Source organism: Chiloscyllium plagiosum, unplaced genomic scaffold, assembly GCF_037043375.1.
Source record: "Chiloscyllium plagiosum isolate Xiang-an unplaced genomic scaffold, Cpla_swu_hap1 HiC_scaffold_52, whole genome shotgun sequence".
Taxonomy (NCBI): Eukaryota; Metazoa; Chordata; class Chondrichthyes; order Orectolobiformes; family Hemiscylliidae; genus Chiloscyllium; species Chiloscyllium plagiosum.
Window position 1 is genome coordinate 18,385,141 of NW_028270190.1, and position 27,419 is coordinate 18,412,559.

At 44.6% G+C, this 27,419-nt stretch overlaps 4 non-coding genes across 4 annotated transcripts; all 4 read left to right on the forward strand.

The window, feature by feature from the left end:
* The first annotated feature begins 1,848 nt into the window (after positions 1-1,848).
* Positions 1,849-1,922, forward strand: trnan-auu (transfer RNA asparagine (anticodon AUU)). Its single transcript has one exon. It is a non-coding gene; the product is annotated as a tRNA-Asn (tRNA).
* A 4,485-nt stretch (positions 1,923-6,407) lies between these two features.
* On the forward strand, positions 6,408-6,481 carry trnan-auu (transfer RNA asparagine (anticodon AUU)). Its single transcript has one exon. It is a non-coding gene; the product is annotated as a tRNA-Asn (tRNA).
* Positions 6,482-19,346: 12,865 nt separating this feature from the next.
* On the forward strand, positions 19,347-19,420 carry trnai-aau (transfer RNA isoleucine (anticodon AAU)). Its single transcript has one exon. It is a non-coding gene; the product is annotated as a tRNA-Ile (tRNA).
* A 6,769-nt stretch (positions 19,421-26,189) lies between these two features.
* Positions 26,190-26,263, forward strand: trnan-auu (transfer RNA asparagine (anticodon AUU)). Its single transcript has one exon. It is a non-coding gene; the product is annotated as a tRNA-Asn (tRNA).
* Positions 26,264-27,419: the final 1,156 nt, after the last annotated feature.

Genomic DNA, 27,419 nt, shown 5'->3' on the forward strand with positions numbered 1-27,419 from the left:
TGCAGTATTAAGCAGACCTGGCACAGTCTCGGAGCAGAACCAGAGTTCAGGCTTCAATTCAAATCAAAGATTCGTTCATGTTATTTTCCTTGATCTCTGTTAATACTTGTCACGCGACTTCCAGAGGGAATTCATTCGCTTGCACACCTCTCATGCATCGAAGCTGGAGTTATCATGACACCAGCAATATCATAGAGCCATTAATAAAATGAAATTACTGCGGGTGCTGGAATCGGAAACCAAAAGAGAGAATGCTGGAAAGTCTCAGCAGTTCTGGCACCATCTGCAAGGAGAGAAAAGAGCTGACGTTTCGATTCTAACTGATCATTTGTTAAAGATAAAAAAGGGGGAGAATTAGGGAGCTGTTTACACCAGGCTGAGAGATGGTGAGTCAGGGCTCCAGATGCAAAGGTGATAATGAGAGTGCATGGAGAGATCTAAGGGAGATTAGGAGCCGTGAATGACGCAGGTTGTAGCCAGTGCGATGTGAGAAAATATGTGGGGGGTGGGTGAACCTGAGACAAAATGGAAAACAGGGGAGAAGGGTAGCAAAGCGGGAAGTGGAAAGGAAAAAGATATTGATGGTGTGGGGAGCGAGAGAAAGAGAGACAATCAAGAAATAAGAGTTACAGAACAATAAAAAAATCACAAATAAAAAAGATAAATAAAATAATTGAAATAACATTACCTGAAGTTTTTTGAATTCAACAACTTGAGACAATTTTCTTCATTGATTTATTTATCTTTTTTATCATTTCAGCTGCACTATCATAGAGCTCATTAGATATGGACAGCACTGAAAGCACAGTCTTTGGCCGAACTCGTCCATTCCAAACAGATATCTTCAATTGATCCAACCGCGATTGCATGCACTTGACCCACGTCTCTCCAAACCCTTCCTATTCAAATACACGTTAAGATTCCTTAAAAGTATTGGAATTATACCATCCATCACCTGCTTGTCTGGCAACTTATTCCACAAACACACCACCCTCTGCGCGCAGCCATTGCCCATCACTGCCTTTCCAATTCTCGCCCTCCCACACCTGGTTTATACCCTCTAGTTCTGCACTGCCACACTTGAGCGAAAGAAACTTATCTATTTACCCGATACATGCCCCTCATGATTGAAAAGCCTCCATAAGATCCGCTCCCAGCCTCTGACGCGCCAGGCAAAATAGTGAGTGAGTGTTCAGCCTGGAAACGTTTGCAACTGTTCCATTTTCAAATGTAGGATGTAGCATGCTGTCTGAAGCAATCATCTTAGCATCTGATCTGTCACTGACGAACGCTGCAGGAAGGCGTGATAACTTGCTAAATATGCTGTCAAACGAAGATTGCATGAGCAACGTGAGTGATTGAGGAAAACGTGCAATTGGCTTCTGAGCTGTTGCTGACACCAAAGCAACTGCGTCGTTCGGGAGCAGAAAAAATCCCACTGTTCGATTACAATTCAAATGCATTTGGCATAAGGTTCGTAGCAGTTTATCAGCAGCACATAACCCTGACTCCAAACGTCTGTGAGTATCCAGTAGAACAGTGAGCGATCGTTGAAGGTACGTTTCTCCAGACGATATTTGTCAACATGACAAGCTGCAGCTGAGCTGGTGGCATTGCGATTGAAATTGCATGCGTCCGGACATTGTGCTTAATTTTGAATATCAGAGCAAATGGTTAAGTCGAGTAGGCGCGTTCGGAAAACTAAATGCCTTTTTTTCGTTGAAAAGCTTTGCAACGAAAGGAAGTATTTCAGACGATCGTGCGATCGACATGAAGCAGAAAATGAACAGCCGCCGCGGTTGTGAGCACCGGGAATATAGGCATTTGCTTTCGCGGTTTTACTGCGTTGGTCGGTTAGCTCAGCTGGTTAGAGCGTGGTGCCATTAACGTCAAGGTCGTGGGTTCAATCCCCGCACTCACCATATGAGGCGGTTCCGTCGTTCGCAGGTCTGTGTCAGTGTTCGCCATGGCTTTTACTTTCGCCGTCTGCAAGAACTTGTCACATGGTCGGTTGAGATGTGTATTCATTCGAAAGGCGACCATCGCTGTCATGGAACATCAACCCGCTGGTCCCATGCCGGATCTCAGCTGCGTTGCTATTTTAACAAACAACGTGCTCCACCAAACCACGAAACAGGAAGCCTCACCTGCGCAATAAAACATTTGACAGGGATAGACGCACGACTTGATCACCGTACCCATGATGACTGCTGGATGTTGTCTGCAGCAAATCAATCAGTCTCAATTGTTTTCACAAACAAATGCAAAGCATGAAATATATGCAGTATTAAGCAGACCTGGCACAGTCTCGGAGCAGAACCAGAGTTCAGGCTTCAATTCAAATCAAAGATTCGTTCATGTTATTTTCCTTGATCTCTGTTAATACTTGTCACGCGACTTCCAGAGGGAATTCATTCGCTTGCACACCTCTCATGCATCGAAGCTGGAGTTATCATGACACCAGCAATATCATAGAGCCATTAATAAAATGAAATTACTGCGGGTGCTGGAATCGGAAACCAAAAGAGAGAATGCTGGAAAGTCTCAGCAGTTCTGGCACCATCTGCAAGGAGAGAAAAGAGCTGACGTTTCGATTCTAACTGATCATTTGTTAAAGATAAAAAAGGGGGAGAATTAGGGAGCTGTTTACACCAGGCTGAGAGATGGTGAGTCAGGGCTCCAGATGCAAAGGTGATAATGAGAGTGCATGGAGAGATCTAAGGGAGTTTAGGAGCCGTGAATGACGCAGGTTGTAGCCAGTGCGATGTGAGAAAATATGTGGGGGGTGGCTGAACCTGAGTCAAAATGGAAAACAGGGGAGAAGGGTAGCAAAGCGGGAAGTGGAAAGGAAAAAGATATTGATGGTGTGGGGAGCGAGAGAAAGAGAGACAATCAAGAAATAAGAGTTACAGAACAATGAAAAAATCACAAATAAAAAGATAAATAAAATAATTAAATAACATTACCTGAAGTTTTTTGAATTCAACAACTTGAGACAATTTTCTTCATTGAATTTATTTATCTTTTTTATCATTTCAGCTGCACTATCATAGAGCTCATTAGATATGGACAGCACTGAAAGCACAGTCTTCGGCCGAACTCGTCCATTCCAAACAGATATCTTCAATTGATCCAACCGCGATTGCATGCACTTGACCCACGTCTCTCCAAACCCTTCCTATTCAAATACACGTTAAGATTCCTTAAAAGTATTGGAATTATACCATCCATCACCTGCTTGTCTGGCAACTTATTCCACAAACACACCACCCTCTGCGCGCAGCCATTGCCCATCACTGCCTTTCCAATTCTCGCCCTCCCACACCTGGTTTATACCCTCTAGTTCTGCACTGCCACACTTGAGCGAAAGAAACTTATCTATTTACCCGATACATGCCCCTCATGATTGAAAAGCCTCCATAAGATCCGCTCCCAGCCTCTGACACGCCAGGCAAAATAGTGAGTGAGTGTTCAGCCTGGAAACGTTTGCAACTGTTCCATTTTCAAATGTAGGATGTAGCATGCTGTCTGAAGCAATCATCTTAGCATCTGATCTGTCACTGACGAACGCTGCAGGAAGGCGTGATAACTTGCTAAATATGCTGTCAAACGAAGATTGCATGAGCAACGTGAGTGATTGAGGAAAACGTGCAATTGGCTTCTGAGCTGTTGCTGACACCAAAGCAACTGCGTCGTTCGGGAGCAGAAAAAATCCCACTGTTCGATTACAATTCAAATGCATTTGGCATAAGGTTCGTAGCAGTTTATCAGCAGCACATAACCCTGACTCCAAACGTCTGTGAGTATCCAGTAGAACAGTGAGCGATCGTTGAAGGTACGTTTCTCCAGACGATATTTGTCAACATGACAAGCTGCAGCTGAGCTGGTGGCATTGCGATTGAAATTGCATGCGTCCGGACATTGTGCTTAATTTTGAATATCAGAGCAAATGGTTAAGTCGAGTAGGCGCGTTCGGAAAACTAAATGCCTTTTTTTCGTTGAAAAGCTTTGCAACGAAAGGAAGTATTTCAGACGATCGTGCGATCGACATGAAGCAGAAAATGAACAGCCGCCGCGGTTGTGAGCACCGGGAATATAGGCATTTGCTTTCGCGGTTTTACTGCGTTGGTCGGTTAGCTCAGCTGGTTAGAGCGTGGTGCGAATAACGCCCAGGTCGTGGGTTCAATCCCCGCACTGACCATATGAGGCGGTTCCGTCGTTCGCAGATCTGTGTCAGTGTTCGCCGTGGCTTTTACTTTCACCGTCTGCAAGAACTTGTCACATGGTCGGTTGAGATGTGTATTCATTCGAAAGGCGACCATCGCTGTCATGGAACATCAACCCGCTGGTCCCATGCCGGATCTCAGCTGCGTTGCTATTTTAACAAACAACGTGCTCCACCAAACCACGAAACAGGAAGCCTCACCTGCGCAATAAAACATTTGACAGGGATAGACGCACGACTTGATCGCCGTACCCATGATGACTGCTGGATGTTGTCTGCAGCAAATCAATCAGTCTCAATTGTTTTCACAAACAAATGCAAAGCATGAAATATATGCAGTATTAAGCAGACCTGGCACAGTCTCGGAGCAGAACCAGAGTTCAGGCTTCAATTCAAATCAAAGATTCGTTCATGTTATTTTCCTTGATCTCTGTTAATACTTGTCACGCGACTTCCAGAGGGAATTCATTCGCTTGCACACCTCTCATGCATCGAAGCTGGAGTTATCATGACACCAGCAATATCATAGAGCCATTAATAAAATGAAATTACTGCGGGTGCTGGAATCGGAAACCAAAAGAGAGAATGCTGGAAAGTCTCAGCAGTTCTGGCACCATCTGCAAGGAGAGAAAAGAGCTGACGTTTCGATTCTAACTGATCATTTGTTAAAGATAAAAAAGGGGGAGAATTAGGGAGCTGTTTACACCAGGCTGAGAGATGGTGAGTCAGGGCTCCAGATGCAAAGGTGATAATGAGAGTGCATGGAGAGATCTAAGGGAGATTAGGAGCCGTGAATGACGCAGGTTGTAGCCAGTGCGATGTGAGAAAATATGTGGGGGGTGGGTGAACCTGAGACAAAATGGAAAACAGGGGAGAAGGGTAGCAAAGCGGGAAGTGGAAAGGAAAAAGATATTGATGGTGTGGGGAGCGAGAGAAAGAGAGACAATCAAGAAATAAGAGTTACAGAACAATAAAAAAATCACAAATAAAAAAGATAAATAAAATAATTGAAATAACATTACCTGAAGTTTTTTGAATTCAACAACTTGAGACAATTTTCTTCATTGATTTATTTATCTTTTTTATCATTTCAGCTGCACTATCATAGAGCTCATTAGATATGGACAGCACTGAAAGCACAGTCTTTGGCCGAACTCGTCCATTCCAAACAGATATCTTCAATTGATCCAACCGCGATTGCATGCACTTGACCCACGTCTCTCCAAACCCTTCCTATTCAAATACACGTTAAGATTCCTTAAAAGTATTGGAATTATACCATCCATCACCTGCTTGTCTGGCAACTTATTCCACAAACACACCACCCTCTGCGCGCAGCCATTGCCCATCACTGCCTTTCCAATTCTCGCCCTCCCACACCTGGTTTATACCCTCTAGTTCTGCACTGCCACACTTGAGCGAAAGAAACTTATCTATTTACCCGATACATGCCCCTCATGATTGAAAAGCCTCCATAAGATCCGCTCCCAGCCTCTGACGCGCCAGGCAAAATAGTGAGTGAGTGTTCAGCCTGGAAACGTTTGCAACTGTTCCATTTTCAAATGTAGGATGTAGCATGCTGTCTGAAGCAATCATCTTAGCATCTGATCTGTCACTGACGAACGCTGCAGGAAGGCGTGATAACTTGCTAAATATGCTGTCAAACGAAGATTGCATGAGCAACGTGAGTGATTGAGGAAAACGTGCAATTGGCTTCTGAGCTGTTGCTGACACCAAAGCAACTGCGTCGTTCGGGAGCAGAAAAAATCCCACTGTTCGATTACAATTCAAATGCATTTGGCATAAGGTTCGTAGCAGTTTATCAGCAGCACATAACCCTGACTCCAAACGTCTGTGAGTATCCAGTAGAACAGTGAGCGATCGTTGAAGGTACGTTTCTCCAGACGATATTTGTCAACATGACAAGCTGCAGCTGAGCTGGTGGCATTGCGATTGAAATTGCATGCGTCCGGACATTGTGCTTAATTTTGAATATCAGAGCAAATGGTTAAGTCGAGTAGGCGCGTTCGGAAAACTAAATGCCTTTTTTTCGTTGAAAAGCTTTGCAACGAAAGGAAGTATTTCAGACGATCGTGCGATCGACATGAAGCAGAAAATGAACAGCCGCCGCGGTTGTGAGCACCGGGAATATAGGCATTTGCTTTCGCGGTTTTACTGCGTTGGTCGGTTAGCTCAGCTGGTTAGAGCGTGGTGCCATTAACGTCAAGGTCGTGGGTTCAATCCCCGCACTCACCATATGAGGCGGTTCCGTCGTTCGCAGGTCTGTGTCAGTGTTCGCCATGGCTTTTACTTTCGCCGTCTGCAAGAACTTGTCACATGGTCGGTTGAGATGTGTATTCATTCGAAAGGCGACCATCGCTGTCATGGAACATCAACCCGCTGGTCCCATGCCGGATCTCAGCTGCGTTGCTATTTTAACAAACAACGTGCTCCACCAAACCACGAAACAGGAAGCCTCACCTGCGCAATAAAACATTTGACAGGGATAGACGCACGACTTGATCACCGTACCCATGATGACTGCTGGATGTTGTCTGCAGCAAATCAATCAGTCTCAATTGTTTTCACAAACAAATGCAAAGCATGAAATATATGCAGTATTAAGCAGACCTGGCACAGTCTCGGAGCAGAACCAGAGTTCAGGCTTCAATTCAAATCAAAGATTCGTTCATGTTATTTTCCTTGATCTCTGTTAATACTTGTCACGCGACTTCCAGAGGGAATTCATTCGCTTGCACACCTCTCATGCATCGAAGCTGGAGTTATCATGACACCAGCAATATCATAGAGCCATTAATAAAATGAAATTACTGCGGGTGCTGGAATCGGAAACCAAAAGAGAGAATGCTGGAAAGTCTCAGCAGTTCTGGCACCATCTGCAAGGAGAGAAAAGAGCTGACGTTTCGATTCTAACTGATCATTTGTTAAAGATAAAAAAGGGGGAGAATTAGGGAGCTGTTTACACCAGGCTGAGAGATGGTGAGTCAGGGCTCCAGATGCAAAGGTGATAATGAGAGTGCATGGAGAGATCTAAGGGAGTTTAGGAGCCGTGAATGACGCAGGTTGTAGCCAGTGCGATGTGAGAAAATATGTGGGGGGTGGCTGAACCTGAGTCAAAATGGAAAACAGGGGAGAAGGGTAGCAAAGCGGGAAGTGGAAAGGAAAAAGATATTGATGGTGTGGGGAGCGAGAGAAAGAGAGACAATCAAGAAATAAGAGTTACAGAACAATGAAAAAATCACAAATAAAAAGATAAATAAAATAATTAAATAACATTACCTGAAGTTTTTTGAATTCAACAACTTGAGACAATTTTCTTCATTGAATTTATTTATCTTTTTTATCATTTCAGCTGCACTATCATAGAGCTCATTAGATATGGACAGCACTGAAAGCACAGTCTTCGGCCGAACTCGTCCATTCCAAACAGATATCTTCAATTGATCCAACCGCGATTGCATGCACTTGACCCACGTCTCTCCAAACCCTTCCTATTCAAATACACGTTAAGATTCCTTAAAAGTATTGGAATTATACCATCCATCACCTGCTTGTCTGGCAACTTATTCCACAAACACACCACCCTCTGCGCGCAGCCATTGCCCATCACTGCCTTTCCAATTCTCGCCCTCCCACACCTGGTTTATACCCTCTAGTTCTGCACTGCCACACTTGAGCGAAAGAAACTTATCTATTTACCCGATACATGCCCCTCATGATTGAAAAGCCTCCATAAGATCCGCTCCCAGCCTCTGACACGCCAGGCAAAATAGTGAGTGAGTGTTCAGCCTGGAAACGTTTGCAACTGTTCCATTTTCAAATGTAGGATGTAGCATGCTGTCTGAAGCAATCATCTTAGCATCTGATCTGTCACTGACGAACGCTGCAGGAAGGCGTGATAACTTGCTAAATATGCTGTCAAACGAAGATTGCATGAGCAACGTGAGTGATTGAGGAAAACGTGCAATTGGCTTCTGAGCTGTTGCTGACACCAAAGCAACTGCGTCGTTCGGGAGCAGAAAAAATCCCACTGTTCGATTACAATTCAAATGCATTTGGCATAAGGTTCGTAGCAGTTTATCAGCAGCACATAACCCTGACTCCAAACGTCTGTGAGTATCCAGTAGAACAGTGAGCGATCGTTGAAGGTACGTTTCTCCAGACGATATTTGTCAACATGACAAGCTGCAGCTGAGCTGGTGGCATTGCGATTGAAATTGCATGCGTCCGGACATTGTGCTTAATTTTGAATATCAGAGCAAATGGTTAAGTCGAGTAGGCGCGTTCGGAAAACTAAATGCCTTTTTTTCGTTGAAAAGCTTTGCAACGAAAGGAAGTATTTCAGACGATCGTGCGATCGACATGAAGCAGAAAATGAACAGCCGCCGCGGTTGTGAGCACCGGGAATATAGGCATTTGCTTTCGCGGTTTTACTGCGTTGGTCCGTTAGCTCAGCTGGTTAGAGCGTGGTGCGAATAACGCCCAGGTCGTGGGTTCAATCCCCGCACTGACCATATGAGGCGGTTCCGTCGTTCGCAGATCTGTGTCAGTGTTCGCCGTGGCTTTTACTTTCACCGTCTGCAAGAACTTGTCACATGGTCGGTTGAGATGTGTATTCATTCGAAAGGCGACCATCGCTGTCATGGAACATCAACCCGCTGGTCCCATGCCGGATCTCAGCTGCGTTGCTATTTTAACAAACAACGTGCTCCACCAAACCACGAAACAGGAAGCCTCACCTGCGCAATAAAACATTTGACAGGGATAGACGCACGACTTGATCGCCGTACCCATGATGACTGCTGGATGTTGTCTGCAGCAAATCAATCAGTCTCAATTGTTTTCACAAACAAATGCAAAGCATGAAATATATGCAGTATTAAGCAGACCTGGCACAGTCTCGGAGCAGAACCAGAGTTCAGGCTTCAATTCAAATCAAAGATTCGTTCATGTTATTTTCCTTGATCTCTGTTAATACTTGTCACGCGACTTCCAGAGGGAATTCATTCGCTTGCACACCTCTCATGCATCGAAGCTGGAGTTATCATGACACCAGCAATATCATAGAGCCATTAATAAAATGAAATTACTGCGGGTGCTGGAATCGGAAACCAAAAGAGAGAATGCTGGAAAGTCTCAGCAGTTCTGGCACCATCTGCAAGGAGAGAAAAGAGCTGACGTTTCGATTCTAACTGATCATTTGTTAAAGATAAAAAAGGGGGAGAATTAGGGAGCTGTTTACACCAGGCTGAGAGATGGTGAGTCAGGGCTCCAGATGCAAAGGTGATAATGAGAGTGCATGGAGAGATCTAAGGGAGATTAGGAGCCGTGAATGACGCAGGTTGTAGCCAGTGCGATGTGAGAAAATATGTGGGGGGTGGGTGAACCTGAGACAAAATGGAAAACAGGGGAGAAGGGTAGCAAAGCGGGAAGTGGAAAGGAAAAAGATATTGATGGTGTGGGGAGCGAGAGAAAGAGAGACAATCAAGAAATAAGAGTTACAGAACAATAAAAAAATCACAAATAAAAAAGATAAATAAAATAATTGAAATAACATTACCTGAAGTTTTTTGAATTCAACAACTTGAGACAATTTTCTTCATTGATTTATTTATCTTTTTTATCATTTCAGCTGCACTATCATAGAGCTCATTAGATATGGACAGCACTGAAAGCACAGTCTTTGGCCGAACTCGTCCATTCCAAACAGATATCTTCAATTGATCCAACCGCGATTGCATGCACTTGACCCACGTCTCTCCAAACCCTTCCTATTCAAATACACGTTAAGATTCCTTAAAAGTATTGGAATTATACCATCCATCACCTGCTTGTCTGGCAACTTATTCCACAAACACACCACCCTCTGCGCGCAGCCATTGCCCATCACTGCCTTTCCAATTCTCGCCCTCCCACACCTGGTTTATACCCTCTAGTTCTGCACTGCCACACTTGAGCGAAAGAAACTTATCTATTTACCCGATACATGCCCCTCATGATTGAAAAGCCTCCATAAGATCCGCTCCCAGCCTCTGACGCGCCAGGCAAAATAGTGAGTGAGTGTTCAGCCTGGAAACGTTTGCAACTGTTCCATTTTCAAATGTAGGATGTAGCATGCTGTCTGAAGCAATCATCTTAGCATCTGATCTGTCACTGACGAACGCTGCAGGAAGGCGTGATAACTTGCTAAATATGCTGTCAAACGAAGATTGCATGAGCAACGTGAGTGATTGAGGAAAACGTGCAATTGGCTTCTGAGCTGTTGCTGACACCAAAGCAACTGCGTCGTTCGGGAGCAGAAAAAATCCCACTGTTCGATTACAATTCAAATGCATTTGGCATAAGGTTCGTAGCAGTTTATCAGCAGCACATAACCCTGACTCCAAACGTCTGTGAGTATCCAGTAGAACAGTGAACGATCGTTGAAGGTACGTTTCTCCAGACGATATTTGTCAACATGACAAGCTGCAGCTGAGCTGGTGGCATTGCGATTGAAACTGCATGCGTCCGGACATTGTGCTTAATTTTGAATATCAGAGCAAATGGTTAAGTCGAGTAGGCGCGTTCGGAAAACTAAATGCTTTTTTTTCGTTGAAAAGCTTTGCAACGAAAGGAAGTATTTCAGACGATCGTGCGATCGACATGAAGCAGAAAATGAACAGCCGCCGCGGTTGTGAGCACCGGGAATATAGGCATTTGCTTTCGCGGTTTTACTGCGTTGGTCGGTTAGCTCAGCTGGTTAGAGCGTGGTGCGAATAACGCCCAGGTCGTGGGTTCAATCCCCGCACTGACCATATGAGGCGGTTCCGTCGTGCGCAGATCTGTATCAGTGTTCGCCGTGGCTTTTACTTTCACCGTCTGCAAGAACTTGTCACATGGTCGGTTGAGATGTGTATTCATTCGAAAGGCGACCATCGCTGTCATGGAACATCAACCCGCTGGTCCCATGCCGGATCTCAGCTGCGTTGCTATTTTAACAAACAACGTGCTCCACCAAACCACGAAACAGGAAGCCTCACCTGCGCAATAAAACATTTGACAGGGATAGACGCACGACTTGATCGCCGTACCCATGATGACTGCTGGATGTTGTCTGCAGCAAATCAATCAGTCTCAATTGTTTTCACAAACAAATGCAAAGCATGAAATATATGCAGTATTAAGCAGACCTGGCACAGTCTCGGAGCAGAACCAGAGTTCAGGCTTCAATTCAAATCAAAGATTCGTTCATGTTATTTTCCTTGATCTCTGTTAATACTTGTCACGCGACTTCCAGAGGGAATTCATTCGCTTGCACACCTCTCATGCATCGAAGCTGGAGTTATCATGACACCAGCAATATCATAGAGCCATTAATAAAATGAAATTACTGCGGGTGCTGGAATCGGAAACCAAAAGAGAGAATGCTGGAAAGTCTCAGCAGTTCTGGCACCATCTGCAAGGATAGAAAAGAGCTAACGTTTCGATTCTAACTGATCATTTGTTAAAGATAAAAAAGGGGGAGAATTAGGGAGCTGTTTACACCAGGCTGAGAGATGGTGAGTCAGGGCTCCAGATGCAAAGGTGATAATGAGAGTGCATGGAGAGATCTAAGGGAGATTAGGAGCCGTGAATGACGCAGGTTGTAGCCAGTGCGATGTGAGAAAATATGTGGGGGGTGGCTGAACCTGAGACAAAATGGAAAACAGGGGAGAAGGGTAGCAAAGCGGGAAGTGGAAAGGAAAAAGATATTGATGGTGTGGGGAGCGAGAGAAAGAGAGACAATCAAGAAATAAGAGTTACAGAACAATGAAAAACTCACAAATAAAAAAGATAAATAAAATAATTGAAATAACATTACCTGAAGTTTTTTGAATTCAACAACTTGAGACAATTTTCTTCATTGAATTTATTTATCTTTTTTATCATTTCAGCTGCACTATCATAGAGCTCATTAGATATGGACAGCACTGAAAGCACAGTCTTCGGCCGAACTCGTCCATTCCAAACAGATATCTTCAATTGATCCAACCGCGATTGCATGCACTTGACCCACGTCTCTCCAAACCCTTCCTATTCAAATACACGTTAAGATTCCTTAAAAGTATTGGAATTATACCATCCATCACCTGCTTGTCTGGCAACTTATTCCACAAACACACCACCCTCTGCGCGCAGCCACTGCCCATCACTGCCTTTCCAATTCTCGCCCTCCCACACCTGGTTTATACCCTCTAGTTCTGCACTGCCACACTTGAGCGAAAGAAACTTATCTATTTACCCGATACATGCCCCTCATGATTGAAAAGCCTCCATAAGATCCGCTCCCAGCCTCTGACGCGCCAGGCAAAATAGTGAGTGAGTGTTCAGCCTGGAAACGTTTGCAACTGTTCCATTTTCAAATGTAGGATGTAGCATGCTGTCTGAAGCAATCATCTTAGCATCTGATCTGTCACTGACGAACGCTGCAGGAAGGCGTGATAACTTGCTAAATATGCTGTCAAACGAAGATTGCATGAGCAACGTGAGTGATTGAGGAAAACGTGCAATTGGCTTCTGAGCTGTTGCTGACACCAAAGCAACTGCGTCGTTCGGGAGCAGAAAAAATCCCACTGTTCGATTACAATTCAAATGCATTTGGCATAAGGTTCGTAGCAGTTTATCAGCAGCACATAACCCTGACTCCAAACGTCTGTGAGTATCCAGTAGAACAGTGAGCGATCGTTGAAGGTACGTTTCTCCAGACGATATTTGTCAACATGACAAGCTGCAGCTGAGCTGGTGGCATTGCGATTGAAATTGCATGCGTCCGGACATTGTGCTTAATTTTGAATATCAGAGCAAATGGTTAAGTCGAGTAGGCGCGTTCGGAAAACTAAATGCCTTTTTTTCGTTGAAAAGCTTTGCAACGAAAGGAAGTATTTCAGACGATCGTGCGATCGACATGAAGCAGAAAATGAACAGCCGCCGCGGTTGTGAGCACCGGGAATATAGGCATTTGCTTTCGCGGTTTTACTGCGTTGGTCGGTTCGCTCAGCTGGTTAGAGCGTGGTGCGAATAACGCCCAGGTCGTGGGTTCAATCCCCGCACTGACCATATGAGGCGGTTCCGTCGTTCGCAGATCTGTGTCAGTGTTCGCCGTGGCTTTTACTTTCACCGTCTGCAAGAACTTGTCACATGGTCGGTTGAGATGTGTATTCATTCGAAAGGCGACCATCGCTGTCATGGAACATCAACCCGCTGGTCCCATGCCGGATCTCAGCTGCGTTGCTATTTTAACAAACAACGTGCTCCACCAAACCACGAAACAGGAAGCCTCACCTGCGCAATAAAACATTTGACAGGGATAGACGCACGACTTGATCGCCGTACCCATGATGACTGCTGGATGTTGTCTGCAGCAAATCAATCAGTCTCAATTGTTTTCACAATTTTTCACATTGAATTTATTTATCTTTTTTATCATTTCAGCTGCACTATCATAGAGCTCATTAGATATGGACAGCACTGAAAGCACAGTCTTCGGCCGAACTCGTCCATTCCAAACAGATATCTTCAATTGATCCAACCGCGATTGCATGCACTTGACCCATGTCTCTCCAAACCCTTCCTATTCAAATACATCTTAAGATTCCTTAAAAGTATTGGAATTATACCATCCATCACCTGCTTGTCTGGCAACTTATTCCACAAACACACCACCCTCTGCGCGCAGCCATTGCCCATCACTGCCTTTCCAATTCTCGCCCTCCCACACCTGGTTTATACCCTCTAGTTCTGCACTGCCACACTTGAGCGAAAGAAACTTATCTATTTACCCGATACATGCCCCTCATGATTGAAAAGCCTCCATAAGATCCGCTCCCAGCCTCTGACGCGCCAGGCAAAATAGTGAGTGAGTGTTCAGCCTGGAAACGTTTGCAACTGTTCCATTTTCAAATGTAGGATGTAGCATGCTGTCTGAAGCAATCATCTTAGCATCTGATCTGTCACTGACGAACGCTGCAGGAAGGCGTGATAACTTGCTAAATATGCTGTCAAACGAAGATTGCATGAGCAACGTGAGTGATTGAGGAAAACGTGCAATTGGCTTCTGAGCTGTTGCTGACACCAAAGCAACTGCGTCGTTCGGGAGCAGAAAAAATCCCACTGTTCGATTACAATTCAAATGCATTTGGCATAAGGTTCGTAGCAGTTTATCAGCAGCACATAACCCTGACTCCAAACGTCTGTGAGTATCCAGTAGAACAGTGAGCGATCGTTGAAGGTACGTTTCTCCAGACGATATTTGTCAACATGACAAGCTGCAGCTGAGCTGGTGGCATTGCGATTGAAATTGCATGCGTCCGGACATTGTGCTTAATTTTGAATATCAGAGCAAATGGTTAAGTCGAGTAGGCGCGTTCGGAAAACTAAATGCTTTTTTTTCGTTGAAAAGCTTTGCAACGAAAGGAAGTATTTCAGACGATCGTGCGATCGACATGAAGCAGAAAATGAACAGCCGCCGCGGTTGTGAGCACCGGGAATATAGGCATTTGCTTTCGCGATTTGACTGCGTTGGTCGGTTAGCTCAGCTGGTTAGAGCGTGGTGCTAATAACGCCAAGGTCGTGTGTTCAATCCCCGCACTGACCATGTGAGGCGCTTCCGTCGTTAGCAGGTCTGTGTCAGTGTTCGCCGTGGCTTTTACTTTCACCGTCTGCAAGAACTTGTCACATGGTCGGTTGAGATGTGTATTCATTCAAAAGGCGACCATCGCTGTCATGGAACATCAACCCGCTGGTCCCATGCCGGATCTCAGCTGCGTTGCTATTTTAACAAACAACGTGCTCCACCAAACCACGAAACAGGAAGCCTCACCTGCGCAATAAAACATTTGACAGGGAGAGACGCACAACTTGATCGCCGTACCCATGATGACTGCTGGATGTTTTCTGCAGCAAATCAATCAGTCTCAATTGTTTTCACAAACAAATGCAAAGCATGAAATATATGCAGTATTAAGCAGACCTGGCACAGTCTCGGAGCAGAACCAGAGTTCAGGCTTCAATTCAAATCAAAGATTCGTTCATGTTATTTTCCTTGATCTCTGTTAATACTTGTCACGCGACTTCCAGAGGGAATTCATTCGCTTGCACACCTCTCATGCATCGAAGCTGGAGTTATCATGACACCAGCAATATCATAGAGCCATTAATAAAATGAAATTACTGCGGGTGCTGGAATCGGAAACCAAAAGAGAGAATGCTGGAAAGTCTCAGCAGTTCTGGCACCATCTGCAAGGAGAGAAAAGAGCTGACGTTTCGATTCTAACTGATCATTTGTTAAAGATAAAAAAGGGGGAGAATTAGGGAGCTGTTTACACCAGGCTGAGAGATGGTGAGTCAGGGCTCCAGATGCAAAGGTGATAATGAGAGTGCATGGAGAGATCTAAGGGAGATTAGGAGCCGTGAATGACGCAGGTTGTAGCCAGTGCGATGTGAGAAAATATGTGGGGGGTGGCTGAACCTGAGACAAAATGGAAAACAGGGGAGAAGGGTAGCAAAGCGGGAAGTGGAAAGGAAAAAGATATTGATGGTGTGGGGAGCGAGAGAAAGAGAGACAATCAAGAAATAAGAGTTACAGAACAATGAAAAAATCACAAATAAAAAAGATAAATAAAATAATTGAAATAACATTACCTGAAGTTTTTTGAATTCAACAACTTGAGACAATTTTCTTCATTGAATTTATTTATCTTTTTTATCATTTCAGCTGCACTATCATAGAGCTCATTAGATATGGACAGCACTGAAAGCACAGTCTTCGGCCGAACTCGTCCATTCCAAACAGATATCTTCAATTGATCCAACCGCGATTGCATGCACTTGACCCACGTCTCTCCAAACCCTTCCTATTCAAATACACGTTAAGATTCCTTAAAAGTATTGGAATTATACCATCCATCACCTGCTTGTCTGGCAACTTATTCCACAAACACACCACCCTCTGCGCGCAGCCACTGCCCATCACTGCCTTTCCAATTCTCGCCCTCCCACACCTGGTTTATACCCTCTAGTTCTGCACTGCCACACTTGAGCGAAAGAAACTTATCTATTTACCCGATACATGCCCCTCATGATTGAAAAGCCTCCATAAGATCCGCTCCCAGCCTCTGACGCGCCAGGCAAAATAGTGAGTGAGTGTTCAGCCTGGAAACGTTTGCAACTGTTCCATTTTCAAATGTAGGATGTAGCATGCTGTCTGAAGCAATCATCTTAGCATCTGATCTGTCACTGACGAACGCTGCAGGAAGGCGTGATAACTTGCTAAATATGCTGTCAAACGAAGATTGCATGAGCAACGTGAGTGATTGAGGAAAACGTGCAATTGGCTTCTGAGCTGTTGCTGACACCAAAGCAACTGCGTCGTTCGGGAGCAGAAAAAATCCCACTGTTCGATTACAATTCAAATGCATTTGGCATAAGGTTCGTAGCAGTTTATCAGCAGCACATAACCCTGACTCCAAACGTCTGTGAGTATCCAGTAGAACAGTGAGGGATCGTTGAAGTTACGTTTCTCCAGACGATATTTGTCAACATGACAAGCTGCAGCTGAGCTGGTGGCATTGCGATTGAAATTGCATGCGTCCGGACATTGTGCTTAATTTTGAATATCAGAGCAAATGGTTAAGTCGAGTAGGCGCGTTCGGAAAACTAAATGCTTTTTTTTCGTTGAAAAGCTTTGCAATGAAAGGAAGTATTTCAGACGATCGTGCGATCGACATGAAGCAGAAAATGAACAGCCGCCGCGGTTGTGAGCACCGGGAATATAGGCATTTGCTTTCGCGGTTTTACTGCGTTGGTCGGTTAGCTCAGCTGGTTAGAGCGTGGTGCGAATAACGCCCAGGTCGTGGGTTCAATCCCCGCACTGACCATATGAGACGCCTCCGTCGTTCGCAGGTCTGTGTCAGTGTTCGCCGTGGCTTTTACTTTCACCGTCTGCAAGAACTTGTCACATGGTCGGTTGAGATGTGTATTCATTCGAAAGGCGACCATCGCTGTCATGGAACATCAACCCGCTGGTCCCATGCCGGATCTCAGCTGCGTTGCTATTTTAACAAACAACGTGCTCCACCAAAGCACGAAACAGGAAGCCTCACCTGCGCAATAAAACATTTGACAGGGAGAGACGCACAACTTGATCGCCGTACCCATGATGACTGCTGGATGTTTTCTGCAGCAAATCAATCAGTCTCAATTGTTTTCACAAACAAATGCAAAGCATGAAATATATGCAGTTTTAAGCAGACCTGGCACAGTCTCGGAGCAGAACCAGAGTTCAGGCTTCAATTCAAATCAAAGATTCGTTCATGTTATTTTCCTTGATCTCTGTTAATACTTGTCACGCGACTTCCAGAGGGAATTCATTCGCTTGCACACCTCTCATGCATCGAAGCTGGAGTTATCATGACACCAGCATTATCATAGAGCCATTAATAAAATGAAATTACTGCGGGTGCTGGAATCGGAAAACAAAAGAGAGAATGCTGGAAAGTCTCAGCAGTTCTGGCACCATCTGCAAGGAGAGAAAAGAGCTGACGTTTCGATTCTAACTGATCATTTGTTAAAGATAAAAAAGGGGGAGAATTAGGGAGCTGTTTACACCAGGCTGAGAGATGGTGAGTCAGGGCTCCAGATGCAAAGGTGATAATGAGAGTGCATGGAGAGATCTAAGGGAGATTAGGAGCCGTGAATGACGCAGGTTGTAGCCAGTGCGATGTGAGAAAATATGTGGGGGGTGGCTGAACCTGAGACAAAATGGAAAACAGGGGAGAAGGGTAGCAAAGCGGGAAGTGGAAAGGAAAAAGATATTGATGGTGTGGGGAGCGAGAGAAAGAGAGACAATCAAGAAATAAGAGTTACAGAACAATAAAAAAATCACAAATAAAAAAGATAAATAAAATAATTGAAATAACATTACCTGAAGTTTTTTGAATTCAACAACTTGAGACAATTTTCTTCATTGAATTTATTTATCTTTTTTATCATTTCAGCTGCACTATCATAGAGCTCATTAGATATGGACAGCACTGAAAGCACAGTCTTCGGCCGAACTCGTCCATTCCAAACAGATATCTTCAATTGATCCAACCGCGATTGCATGCACTTGACCCATGTCTCTCCAAACCCTTCCTATTCAAATACACGTTAAGATTCCTTAAAAGTATTGGAATTATACCATCCATCACCTGCTTGTCTGGCAACTTATTCCACAAACACACCACCCTCTGCGCGCAGCCATTGCCCATCACTGCCTTTCCAATTCTCGCCCTCCCACACCTGGTTTATACCCTCTAGTTCTGCACTGCCACACTTGAGCGAAAGAAACTTATCTATTTACCCGATACATGCCCCTCATGATTGAAAAGCCTCCATAAGATCCGCTCCCAGCCTCTGACGCGCCAGGCAAAATAGTGAGTGAGTGTTCAGCCTGGAAACGTTTGCAACTGTTCCATTTTCAAATGTAGGATGTAGCATGCTGTCTGAAGCAATCATCTTAGCATCTGATCTGTCACTGACGAACGCTGCAGGAAGGCGTGATAACTTGCTAAATATGCTGTCAAACGAAGATTGCATGAGCAACATGAGTGATTGAGGAAAACGTGCAATTGGCTTCTGAGCTGTTGCTGACACCAAAGCAACTGCGTCGTTCGGGAGCAGAAAAAATCCCACTGTTCGATGACAATTCAAATGCATTTGGCATAAGGTTCGTAGCAGTTTATCAGCAGCACATAACCCTGACTCCAAACGTCTGTGAGTATCCAGTAGAACAGTGAGCGATCGTTGAAGGTACGTTTCCCCAGACGATATTTGTCAACATGACAAGCTGCAGCTGAGCTGGTGGCATTGCGATTGAAATTGCATGCGTCCGGACATTGTGCTTAATTATGAATATCAGATCAAATGGTTAAGTCGAGTAGGCGCGTTCGGAAAACTAAATGCTTTTTTTTCGTTGAAAAGCTTTGCAATGAAAGGAAGTATTTCAGACGATCGTGCGATCGACATGAAGCAGAAAATGAACAGCCGCCGCGGTTGTGAGCACCGGGAATATAGGCATTTGCTTTCGCGACTTGACTGTGTTGGTCGGTTAGCTCAGCTGGTTAGAGCGTGGTGCTAATAACGCCAAGGTCGTGGGTTCAATCCCCGCACTGACCATGTGAGGCGCTTCCGTCGTTCGCAGGTCTGTGTCAGTGTTCGCCGTGGCTTTTACTTTCACCGTCTGCAAGAACTTGTCACATGGTCGGTTGCGGTGTGTGTTCATTCGAAAGGCGACCATCGCTGTCATGGAACATCAACCCGCTGGTCCCATGCCGGATCTCAGCTGCGTTGCTATTTTAACAAACAACGTGCTCCACCAAACCACGAAACAGGAAGCCTCACCTGCGCAATAAAACATTTGACAGGGAGAGACGCACAACTTGATCGCCGTACCCATGATGACTGCTGGATGTTTTCTGCAGCAAATCAATCAGTCTCAATTGTTTTCACAAACAAATGCAAAGCATGAAATATATGCAGTATTAAGCAGACCTGGCACAGTCTCGGAGCAGAACCAGAGTTCAGGCTTCAATTCAAATCAAAGATTCGTTCATGTTATTTTCCTTGATCTCTGTTAATACTTGTCACGCGACTTCCAGAGGGAATTCATTCGCTTGCACACCTCTCATGCATCGAAGCTGGAGTTATCATGACACCAGCAATATCATAGAGCCATTAATAAAATGAAATTACTGCGGGTGCTGGAATCGGAAACCAAAAGAGAGAATGCTGGAAAGTCTCAGCAGTTCTGGCACCATCTGCAAGGAGAGAAAAGAGCTGACGTTTCGATTCTAACTGATCATTTGTTAAAGATAAAAAAGGGGGAGAATTAGGGAGCTGTTTACACCAGGCTGAGAGATGGTGAGTCAGGGCTCCAGATGCAAAGGTGATAATGAGAGTGCATGGAGAGATCTAAGGGAGATTAGGAGCCGTGAATGACGCAGGTTGTAGCCAGTGCGATGTGAGAAAATATGTGGGGGGTGGGTGAACCTGAGACAAAATGGAAAACAGGGGAGAAGGGTAGCAAAGTGGGAAGTGGAAAGGAAAAAGATATTGATGGTGTGGGGAGCGAGAGAAAGAGAGACAATCAAGAAATAAGAGTTACAGAACAATAAAAAAATCACAAATAAAAAAGATAAATAAAATAATTGAAATAACATTACCTGAAGTTTTTTGAATTCAACAACTTGAGACAATTTTCTTCATTGAATTTATTTATCTTTTTTATCATTTCAGCTGCACTATCATAGAGCTCATTAGATATGGACAGCACTGAAAGCACAGTCTTCGGCCGAACTCGTCCATTCCAAACAGATATCTTCAATTGATCCAACCGCGATTGCATGCACTTGACCCACGTCTCTCCAAACCCTTCCTATTCAAATACACGTTAAGATTCCTTAAAAGTATTGGAATTATACCATCCATCACCTGCTTGTCTGGCAACTTATTCCACAAACACACCACCCTCTGCGCGCAGCCACTGCCCATCACTGCCTTTCCAATTCTCGCCCTCCCACACCTGGTTTATACCCTCTAGTTCTGCACTGCCACACTTGAGCGAAAGAAACTTATCTATTTACCCGATACATGCCCCTCATGATTGAAAAGCCTCCATAAGATCCGCTCCCAGCCTCTGACGCGCCAGGCAAAATAGTGAGTGAGTGTTCAGCCTGGAAACGTTTGCAACTGTTCCATTTTCAAATGTAGGATGTAGCATGCTGTCTGAAGCAATCATCTTAGCATCTGATCTGTCACTGACGAACGCTGCAGGAAGGCGTGATAACTTGCTAAATATGCTGTCAAACGAAGATTGCATGAGCAACGTGAGTGATTGAGGAAAACGTGCAATTGGCTTCTGAGCTGTTGCTGACACCAAAGCAACTGCGTCGTTCAGGAGCAGAAAAAATCCCACTGTTCGATTACAATTCAAATGCATTTGGCATAAGGTTCGTAGCAGTTTATCAGCAGCACATAACCCTGACTCCAAACGTCTGTGAGTATCCAGTAGAACAGTGAGCGATCGTTGAAGGTACGTTTCTCCAGACGATATTTGTCAACATGACAAGCTGCAGCTGAGCTGGTGGCATTGCGATTGAAATTGCATGCGTCCGGACATTGTGCTTAATTTTGAATATCAGAGCAAATGGTTAAGTCGAGTAGGCGCGTTCGGAAAACTAAATGCCTTTTTTTCGTTGAAAAGCTTTGCAACGAAAGGAAGTATTTCAGACGATCGTGCGATCGACATGAAGCAGAAAATGAACAGCCGCCGCGGTTGTGAGCACCGGGAATATAGGCATTTGCTTTCGCGGTTGTACTGCGTTGTTTGGTTAGCTCAGCTGGTTAGAGCGTGGTGCGAATAACGTCAAGATCGTGGGTTCAATCCCCGCACTGACCATATGAGGCGGTTCCGTCGTTCGCAGGTCTGTGTCAGTGTTCGCCGTGGCTTTTACTTTCACCGTCTGCAAGAACTTGTCACATGGTCGGTTGAGATGTGTATTCATTCGAAAGGCGACCATCGCTGTCATGGAACATCAACCCGCTGGTCCCATGCCGGATCTCAGCTGCGTTGCTATTTTAACAAACAACGTGCTCCACCAAACCACGAAACAGGAAGCCTCACCTGCGCAATAAAACATTTGACAGGGATAGACGCACGACTTGATCGCCGTACCCATGATGACTGCTGGATGTTGTCTGCAGCAAATCAATCAGTCTCAATTGTTTTCACAAACAAATGCAAAGCATGAAATATATGCAGTATTAAGCAGACCTGGCACAGTCTCGGAGCAGAACCAGAGTTCAGGCTTCAATTCAAATCAAAGATTCGTTCATGTTATTTTCCTTGATCTCTGTTAATACTTGTCACGCGACTTCCAGAGGGAATTCATTCGCTTGCACACCTCTCATGCATCGAAGCTGGAGTTATCATGACACCAGCAATATCATAGAGCCATTAATAAAATGAAATTACTGCGGGTGCTGGAATCGGAAACCAAAAGAGAGAATGCTGGAAAGTCTCAGCAGTTCTGGCACCATCTGCAAGGAGAGAAAAGAGCTGACGTTTCGATTCTAACTGATCATTTGTTAAAGATAAAAAAGGGGGAGAATTAGGGAGCTGTTTACACCAGGCTGAGAGATGGTGAGTCAGGGCTCCAGATGCAAAGGTGATAATGAGAGTGCATGGAGAGATCTAAGGGAGATTAGGAGCCGTGAATGACGCAGGTTGTAGCCAGTGCGATGTGAGAAAATATGTGGGGGGTGGCTGAACCTGAGACAAAATGGAAAACAGGGGAGAAGGGTAGCAAAGCGGGAAGTGGAAAGGAAAAAGATATTGATGGTGTGGGGAGCGAGAGAAAGAGAGACAATCAAGAAATAAGAGTTACAGAACAATGAAAAAATCACAAATAAAAAAGATAAATAAAATAATTGAAATAACATTACCTGAAGTTTTTTGAATTCAACAACTTGAGACAATTTTCTTCATTGAATTTATTTATCTTTTTTATCATTTCAGCTGCACTATCATAGAGCTCATTAGATATGGACAGCACTGAAAGCACAGTCTTCGGCCGAACTCGTCCATTCCAAACAGATATCTTCAATTGATCCAACCGCGATTGCATGCACTTGACCCACGTCTCTCCAAACCCTTCCTATTCAAATACACGTTAAGATTCCTTAAAAGTATTGGAATTATACCATCCATCACCTGCTTGTCTGGCAACTTATTCCACAAACACACCACCCTCTGCGCGCAGCCACTGCCCATCACTGCCTTTCCAATTCTCGCCCTCCCACACCTGGTTTATACCCTCTAGTTCTGCACTGCCACACTTGAGCGAAAGAAACTTATCTATTTACCCGATACATGCCCCTCATGATTGAAAAGCCTCCATAAGATCCGCTCCCAGCCTCTGACGCGCCAGGCAAAATAGTGAGTGAGTGTTCAGCCTGGAAACGTTTGCAACTGTTCCATTTTCAAATGTAGGATGTAGCATGCTGTCTGAAGCAATCATCTTAGCATCTGATCTGTCACTGACGAACGCTGCAGGAAGGCGTGATAACTTGCTAAATATGCTGTCAAACGAAGATTGCATGAGCAACGTGAGTGATTGAGGAAAACGTGCAATTGGCTTCTGAGCTGTTGCTGACACCAAAGCAACTGCGTCGTTCAGGAGCAGAAAAAATCCCACTGTTCGATTACAATTCAAATGCATTTGGCATAAGGTTCGTAGCAGTTTATCAGCAGCACATAACCCTGACTCCAAACGTCTGTGAGTATCCAGTAGAACAGTGAGCGATCGTTGAAGGTACGTTTCTCCAGACGATATTTGTCAACATGACAAGCTGCAGCTGAGCTGGTGGCATTGCGATTGAAATTGCATGCGTCCGGACATTGTGCTTAATTTTGAATATCAGAGCAAATGGTTAAGTCGAGTAGGCGCGTTCGGAAAACTAAATGCCTTTTTTTCGTTGAAAAGCTTTGCAACGAAAGGAAGTATTTCAGACGATCGTGCGATCGACATGAAGCAGAAAATGAACAGCCGCCGCGGTTGTGAGCACCGGGAATATAGGCATTTGCTTTCGCGGTTTTACTGCGTTGTTTGGTTAGCTCAGCTGGTTAGAGCGTGGTGCGAATAACGTCAAGGTCGTGGGTTCAATCCCCGCACTGACCATATGAGGCGGTTCCGTCGTTCGCAGGTCTGTGTCAGTGTTCGCCGTGGCTTTTACTTTCACCGTCTGCAAGAACTTGTCACATGGTCGGTTGAGATGTGTATTCATTCGAAAGGCGACCATCGCTGTCATGGAACATCAACCCGCTGGTCCCATGCCGGATCTCAGCTGCGTTGCTATTTTAACAAACAACGTGCTCCACCAAACCACGAAACAGGAAGCCTCACCTGCGCAATAAAACATTTGACAGGGATAGACGCACGACTTGATCGCCGTACCCATGATGACTGCTGGATGTTGTCTGCAGCAAATCAATCAGTCTCAATTGTTTTCACAAACAAATGCAAAGCATGAAATATATGCAGTATTAAGCAGACCTGGCACAGTCTCGGAGCAGAACCAGAGTTCAGTCTTCAATTCAAATCAAAGATTCGTTCATGTTATTTTCCTTGATCTCTGTTAATACTTGTCACGCGACTTCCAGAGGGAATTCATTCGCTTGCACACCTCTCATGCATCGAAGCTGGAGTTATCATGACACCAGCAATATCATAGAGCCATTAATAAAATGAAATTACTGCGGGTGCTGGAATCGGAAACCAAAAGAGAGAATGCTGGAAAGTCTCAGCAGTTCTGGCACCATCTGCAAGGAGAGAAAAGAGCTGACGTTTCGATTCTAACTGATCATTTGTTAAAGATAAAAAAGGGGGAGAATTAGGGAGCTGTTTACACCAGGCTGAGAGATGGTGAGTCAGGGCTCCAGATGCAAAGGTGATAATGAGAGTGCATGGAGAGATCTAAGGGAGATTAGGAGCCGTGAATGACGCAGGTTGTAGCCAGTGCGATGTGAGAAAATATGTGGGGGGTGGGTGAACCTGAGACAAAATGGAAAACAGGGGAGAAGGGTAGCAAAGCGGGAAGTGGAAAGGAAAAAGATATTGATGGTGTGGGGAGCGAGAGAAAGAGAGACAATCAAGAAATAAGAGTTACAGAACAATGAAAAAATCACAAATAAAAAAGATAAATAAAATAATTGAAATAACATTACCTGAAGTTTTTTGAATTCAACAACTTGAGACAATTTTCTTCATTGAATTTATTTATCTTTTTTATCATTTCAGCTGCACTATCATAGAGCTCATTAGATATGGACAGCACTGAAAGCACAGTCTTCGGCCGAACTCGTCCATTCCAAACAGATATCTTCAATTGATCCAACCGCGATTGCATGCACTTGACCCACGTCTCTCCAAACCCTTCCTATTCAAATACACGTTAAGATTCCTTAAAAGTATTGGAATTATACCATCCATCACCTGCTTGTCTGGCAACTTATTCCACAAACACACCACCCTCTGCGCGCAGCCACTGCCCATCACTGCCTTTCCAATTCTCGCCCTCCCACACCTGGTTTATACCCTCTAGTTCTGCACTGCCACACTTGAGCGAAAGAAACTTATCTATTTACCCGATACATGCCCCTCATGATTGAAAAGCCTCCATAAGATCCGCTCCCAGCCTCTGACGCGCCAGGCAAAATAGTGAGTGAGTGTTCAGCCTGGAAACGTTTGCAACTGTTCCATTTTCAAATGTAGGATGTAGCATGCTGTCTGAAGCAATCATCTTAGCATCTGATCTGTCACTGACGAACGCTGCAGGAAGGCGTGATAACCTGCTAAATATGCTGTCAAACGAAGATTGCATGAGCAACGTGAGTGATTGAGGAAAACGTGCAATTGGCTTCTGAGCTGTTGCTGACACCAAAGCAACTGCGTCGTTCAGGAGCAGAAAAAATCCCACTGTTCGATTACAATTCAAATGCATTTGGCATAAGGTTCGTAGCAGTTTATCAGCAGCACATAACCCTGACTCCAAACGTCTGTGAGTATCCAGTAGAACAGTGAGCGATCGTTGAAGGTACGTTTCTCCAGACGATATTTGTCAACATGACAAGCTGCAGCTGAGCTGGTGGCATTGCGATTGAAATTGCATGCGTCCGGACATTGTGCTTAATTTTGAATATCAGAGCAAATGGTTAAGTCGAGTAGGCGCGTTCGGAAAACTAAATGCCTTTTTTTCGTTGAAAAGCTTTGCAACGAAAGGAAGTATTTCAGACGATCGTGCGATCGACATGAAGCAGAAAATGAACAGCCGCCGCGGTTGTGAGCACCGGGAATATAGGCATTTGCTTTCGCGGTTTTACTGCGTTGGTCGGTTAGCTCAGCTGGTTAGAGCGTGGTGCAATTAACGTCAAGGTCGTGGGTTTAATCCCCGCACTGACCATATGAGGCGGTTCCGTCGTTCGCAGGTCTGTGTCAGTGTTCGCCATGGCTTTTACTTTCGCCGTCTGCAAGAACTTGTCACATGGTCGGTTGAGATGTGTATTCATTCGAAAGGCGACCATCGCTGTCATGGAACATCAACCCGCTGGTCCCATGCCGGATCTCAGCTGCGTTGCTATTTTAACAAACAACGTGCTCCACCAAACCACGAAACAGGAAGCCTCACCTGCGCAATAAAACATTTGACAGGGATAGACGCACGACTTGATCGCCGTACCCATGATGACTGCTGGATGTTGTCTGCAGCAAATCAATCAGTCTCAATTGTTTTCACAAACAAATGCAAAGCATGAAATATATGCAGTATTAAGCAGACCTGGCACAGTCTCGGAGCAGAACCAGAGTTCAGGCTTCAATTCAAATCAAAGATTCGTTCATGTTATTTTCCTTGATCTCTGTTAATACTTGTCACGCGACTTCCAGAGGGAATTCATTCGCTTGCACACCTCTCATGCATCGAAGCTGGAGTTATCATGACACCAGCAATATCATAGAGCCATTAATAAAATGAAATTACTGCGGGTGCTGGAATCGGAAACCAAAAGAGAGAATGCTGGAAAGTCTCAGCAGTTCTGGCACCATCTGCAAGGAGAGAAAAGAGCTGACGTTTCGATTCTAACTGATCATTTGTTAAAGATAAAAAAGGGGGAGAATTAGGGAGCTGTTTACACCAGGCTGAGAGATGGTGAGTCAGGGCTCCAGATGCAAAGGTGATAATGAGAGTGCATGGAGAGATCTAAGGGAGTTTAGGAGCCGTGAATGACGCAGGTTGTAGCCAGTGCGATGTGAGAAAATATGTGGGGGGTGGCTGAACCTGAGTCAAAATGGAAAACAGGGGAGAAGGGTAGCAAAGCGGGAAGTGGAAAGGAAAAAGATATTGATGGTGTGGGGAGCGAGAGAAAGAGAGACAATCAAGAAATAAGAGTTACAGAACAATGAAAAAATCACAAATAAAAAGATAAATAAAATAATTGAAATAACATTACCTGAAGTTTTTTGAATTCAACAACTTGAGACAATTTTCTTCATTGAATTTATTTATCTTTTTTATCATTTCAGCTGCACTATCATAGAGCTCATTAGATATGGACAGCACT